The following is a 5,935-nucleotide window of genomic DNA, read 5'->3' on the forward strand; positions in this document are numbered from 1 at the left end:
CAGTCTCCTCCTGTGCAATCAGCTGCCTCTGAAAACCTGCTGGAGTGTCAGCAATGGACGAGCTCTGCCGCTCTGCCTCAATCGTGCACAATAACAACAACTTAAGGAGAGGGTACATATCTATCCACTTTAGTGAAGATTTTGGTTAATTTTTTTAATCTGTGCATTTGAGTTCACCTGTGATCTTGCAAATTTGCTTCTTCTCAGGGAAGTTATAAAAGTGTGTGGCTCTGTTGGCATAATCCATAGGTGGCCTTGCCGCTAACCTAAAGGCCATGTTTCTCCTGTGCTTCAAATCTCCCAGCAGCTCCATGGGAGGGTGATGCACAATCTCTTGCTGTGCAATTCACAACCTCAGAAACCCAAAGGAGCAAGGGAGAGGCTCATTTTTAATGAAAACAAAGCAAATATTGCATCACTGTCAATTAGTGCATACAGAAATCACTCTGATGAAATAGCTTTGTAAAATGTTTAAGAAGGCCAATTTTTAAAAATGTGAATATTCCCTTGGAATCTCATTGGTGCTATTTTTTTTTCCTGGTTTTTTTGTTTTGTTTTGTTTTGTTTTCATGATTCACAAGGATGAAACTGATACTTACTTAGGGAAGTTTTGTTAGACACCTATCATAACCAAAGATGAATCGGTTAACACGTTTCTCCTAATCTTCCCTCTGAACTTGAGGGAGGGCTCACCTTGTTTCTGACTTCTTTATGCAACTAAATAAGGAAGAAGGAGGGGGACAAAGCCCTGGGGAAAACCCTGCAATTTGTTCTCTATTTTTAGGAACCCACTTCCCCATCTAAGTGTTAATTCTCTGAAATCCAAGGCTGCTTTTATCCTTGCCTTGTTTGCGTTTCCATTTATTTAAAATTCTTTATATTGTGTCTGTGTGTTTGCTTGAACTTTGTAAATAAAATGCAACTCTAATACCAGAAGTTTGTTTGGGGAGGGGACTATTCAGGAGAATCTCACTCACTTTTGAGAATATTTTTTATGTTGATGTTCAACTGCAGTGTGACCTTTGACAATTCAATTAACTTCTTTCTGTGCACTTTGGAGTCAGACTCTGTAAAAAAAAATTATGATCTTCTTTGGATTTTTTTTCAGTTAATATTATTTCCATAATTATATGAGCAGAAAGAGAGATAAAATCCAAGACTTCAAATTGTATCCTTTTATAGCTCACTTTTTAGTCTCTTCTTCTTAATAAGTAAGCAGGAATAGAAATTTTTAAAAAGTTATTTTCTTCTATCACACAATCAGTTAATGTCAAGGCAATAGTCCCAACTCTCACGACCCAGGGACTTAGCCGTTGTAATGACAGGCTTCTGTCACTCAGGGGCTACCATCCAGCATTGTAGCTGTATGCACACATGCATTAGTCACCTTGTGCACTACCTAAATCATATTTATCAAATTGTTTTTCTAAGCTCATTTCCTTTTTATGTATGTAAGTTTCTCTTGTGAAAGGTGACAGGTCATAAAAGCATCTGTTTCTATAGGTAACCCAACCTACTGGGCTACTTACGAACTTAGGGTCTTTGTACCATAAATAAGTGATATGATTGTCCTGTATTGGATTCTGATTCATAGCGACCCTCTGTTTTCTTTCTGAGGCCATAAATCTTTATAGGAAGAGATTTCCCATCTTTCCTTTGAAAAGCAGCTGGTAGATGTGAACCACTGACCTCAGTTACTGGTCCAACATGATGTACTATGCCACCAGAGATCCTTTTCCATAAGTTATAACATCATCTTCATTCCATTGTCTTTGAGATGGAACCAATTCATAGCTGACTCTCTGTCGTGTTTCTGAGGTGGTAAATTGCATGGATGGAGAGTGATCACATTTCTCCCTAAGGGTCACTAGTGGATTTGAACTGCTGCTGGAAAGGAATGGTCTTTGGATGAGTATCACAAGTCCTCAAAGACTAGGGCACTGAAGTTCCTGAGTAGAGTACTGTAAATAATAACTAGCTTAGTTATCTAGTTTGGAAGGAGGAGTGGCATCCATTTGCGTAATAGCTTGCCTCTGGGAAACCTTATGAACCTGGAGAGAGGATGAAAGGCACCCAAACATCGAGGACTCTCCTTCATAGGGTCGTTATGAGTCGCCTGCGACCGGACAGTACTTAACAACAACAACAACAACAACAGTTATCTAGTGCTGCTAAAATAGAAATACCACAAGTAGGTGGTTTTAACAAACAGATATATATTTGCTCACTATTTGGGAAGCTAGAAGTAAAAATCTAGGCACAAAGTAGCTCTTGGAGAAAGCTTTCTTTGTTGGCCTATATAGTTTAGGAGGGATGCCCTTATGTCTTCAGTGTCTTTGGGCCAGTGTTCCTCAGAGATCTCTTGGCATCAGCCTCCCCATGTTTGGGAGGTTACTTATACAGAAGACCTTGATGTAAAGTCAAGCTTCATTCCTGGCTTTTCTTGATGGTAATATGTCCTTTGATCTATATTGATTTGCTTAATTTCTTTGCACTGAGATTGACTCAAGATACTACTTAATCCTACAGATATCCTGCCTCATTAACATGATTGCTGATAATCTTGCTTCATTAACATCATAGAGGTTAAGATTTACAATACAGAGGATAATTATCTCAAATGACAGAATAAAGGATAACTACATAACACAAAAAATTTTATCCTAGCTAAGAGGACACATATTTGGAGTAGCCAAAAGTCAACCTGTCATAATAACAAATAAAACTAAAAAACCAATTCATTACATTCAAGACAGATCCTTTTGCTGAGTTAGGGACCTCTCCAAATTATTGAGGATTAATGATGTCTAAGGTGCATCTGATTCAGACCATGGCCTTTTCAGTCACTTGCTATGGATCTGAGAGCTGGACAATGAATAAGGATGACAGAAGAAGCATTAACCTTTGAGCTGTGTTGTTGGAAAAGGGCACTGAATATCCTATGGAAGGCCAAAAGAACAAAGAGATGTTTTGGAGAGGGTGCACCCAGAGTGCTTTTGGGAGGCAAGGATGATGAAGCTTCACCTCACATACTTTGGACATGTTGTAAGGAGGGGGCTATTCCTTGGAGAAGGCCATGATGCTCAGAGGGGTGGAAAATTGGTGAAGGAGAAGAAGAACCTCGACCAAGTGGATTGACACTGACTTCCTCAATGCCCTCTAGTGTATCAGGAAGTGTGAGTATGGCACAGAATAGGACAGGGTTTAGATCTGTTGTTCATAAGGTCCCTATGGGTCATATTCAATTGGATGACAAGTAACAACAGCCTTTTGCTGACTGGAAGCTCAGCCTGGGCCCATTATAACATTGTCTAATTAACAATCAGCAACAGGCTAGCTATAAACATTTTCTCCTTGAACACTTGGAGACATGGAGGAAGTAGCCAGAAGGACTGGCCTCCTCACGAAGAGTCAAAAATGTTCAGCGACACATTTCACAATGTGCTTCTCACTTCAGGGAAGTGGAGACTTAGTTCTAGGAGTGAAAAAGGGGCAAACAATCTGGCATGTGACAGAATTCAGGATGAGAAGGGTTGTAATGAAGCTAATTACAGGATGTTATGAGGATGTAAGGTTTGGGGACTTGTGAGGAAGTGACATCTAAGCTGAACCATCAAAGAGAGAGCCATTGAATTAGAACTGCAGCCCAATGGGCGTGGTACTGATGGGCAGGGTAGGGCATGTAGTCATCAAAGGTCTAGAGGTTGGAGAGGGCTTGGCATTTTCTGGGAAAAGCAATGAGTTGAGCCAGGCAGGAGGGAGACTGTGGAGGTTGGGAGTTGTGATGATAGAATTTAGAAAAGGGGGGCTCCAGACAGACCTTGAAGAGGTTTGGAGACAAGGGAGGATTATAAATAGGAAAGACACATTTTGATTTGTGCTTTGAAAGAATGTTTCTGGAAGTAGCGTGAGAAGGATTGTAGATCAGCAGTTAGGACATGGCTAGTGAAATAATCCTAGACGGTGTGGTGACTTGGCTGAGAACAAGGGTCTTAGTGAAGGGTCGTTCAGAAGTGTGGTCCTATGTACCATGAATGTAGATGCCTGAGGGAAAGAAAAGAGTCAGGATTTTTTTTTTTCTTCTTTCCATACCCTCTGCCCCGCCCCAGTTTGCAGTCTGTCTCCACTTCTTTTTTTCTCTAATCTCCCTTCTTTTTTCACCTTAACTCACTCACAGTGGTCCAGGAGGAACGGACTGATTGCTGATCCTATGTTTGGTTTCTGAGGCTGTCCAGTAACTGAGGCAATGGGGATTGGTGTGTTGGAAGTAGTGAGACTGTCTCAGGACAGGGAGGGGTTCAGAGCTGCCATACATAAGGTTGCTATGGGTCACAGGTGACTTGACGACATTTAACAACAACAACAACAACATATCACATAGGAGGCGATTGCCCATCTTTCTCTTGCATCACTGGCGGATTTCAGTTCCTGGAGAGGCTTTGGGTTAGAAGCGTAACTCTCTATGGACTATGGCACAGTTGTTGGGTGCCGCTGAGCCCACATGTCTCACATAGAGACCCTAGGAACATCAAAAGCTTGCCCTTTCCTGTGCCGTGCTCATGATCTCTGACATGATCTAGTCCACTGCTGCCGTCACTGAGAATCAGTCCTTGAGGGTCTTCCCCTCTTTTGCTGACCATCTACCTTACTCAGCATACTGTCCTTTCCCAAGGACTGACCTTTTGACAATATGGCCAAAGTGTGTGAGAGGAAGTTTCACCATTTTTGTCTCTAAGGAACATCCTGGTTGCCCTTCCTTCAAGATAAAGAGTTTTGTTCTTTTGGTAGTCCAAAAAGAGATACTCTCTTTCCCTTGTTGTTGTTACGTGCCATGGAGTCACTTGCGACTCATAGTGACCCTATGTACAAAAGCCCTAAATCCTGCTCTGCCCTGTGCCAAACTCACTGTCTCTGTCACACCCACTCCCATTACCCCAATCACTGAATCGATCTATCTCATCAAGGGTCTTCCTCTCCTGAACTGTTGCTCCACTCTCCCAAACATGATATCCCTCTCCAAGGACCAGTCCCTCCTTGCAACATGCCCAAAGTATGTCAGACGAAGTCTCAGAATCCTTGCCTCCGAGGAACAGCCCAGTTTCACTCTCTCCAGGACAAATCTGTTTGTTCTCCTAGCAGTCCATATAGTCACTGTCTAGTTCTTCAATGCATAACACAAATTCTGAAGACTATGGCCCAGATCAGGCATACCTTAGTCTCCAGCCCGACATTGCTGCACTTCGGTACTTTGAGGAAGTCCCTGACAGCTGACTTTCCCAATGAAATTCATCTCTTGATTTCCTGGCTGCTGGTATCAAGAGTGCTGACTGTGGAGTCAAGCAAACTAAAACTGATAACTATCTCAATCTCTTCATTATCCATCCTGATGCTGCCAATTGGCCCAGTGGTGAGAATTTTTGTTTTCTTGATGTTGAGCTTCAATCCATATTCAAGGTTGCAGTTCTTGACCTTCTGCAGCAAGTGCTTCAGGTCCTCCTCAGTTTTAGTGAGCAGTGTTGTGTCATCTGCATGACGCAGGTTGAAGTTTCAGCAAGCAGTGTTGTGTCATCTGCCTAACACAAGTTGATGATGTGTCTTTCTCCAATCCTGATGCCACATTCCTCCTCCAGCGTCCCAGATGATCTGTTCTGCATACAGATTGCAATGCTATGAAGACAAATTACAACCTTGGTGGACAACCTTCCCAATTTTGAACCATGTTCAGTTGCTCTGTTCAGATGACTGACTCTTGGTTCAAGTGTAGGTTTCACAGAAACACAATCAAATATTCTGGGATTTCCATTCTTCTCAGAGTCAGCCACAGCTTGTGATCCATGCAGTTAAAAGCCTTTGCATAGTCAATGTAGCACAGATTGACATTCCTCTGGTACTCTCTGCTCTCTGCCAAGATTCATCTAACATTAGCTTTAATATC

Source organism: Elephantulus edwardii, unplaced genomic scaffold (assembly GCF_000299155.1).
Source record: "Elephantulus edwardii isolate Elephantulus edwardi_28Jun2011 unplaced genomic scaffold, EleEdw1.0 scaffold00130, whole genome shotgun sequence".
NCBI lineage: Eukaryota > Metazoa > Chordata > Mammalia > Macroscelidea > Macroscelididae > Elephantulus > Elephantulus edwardii.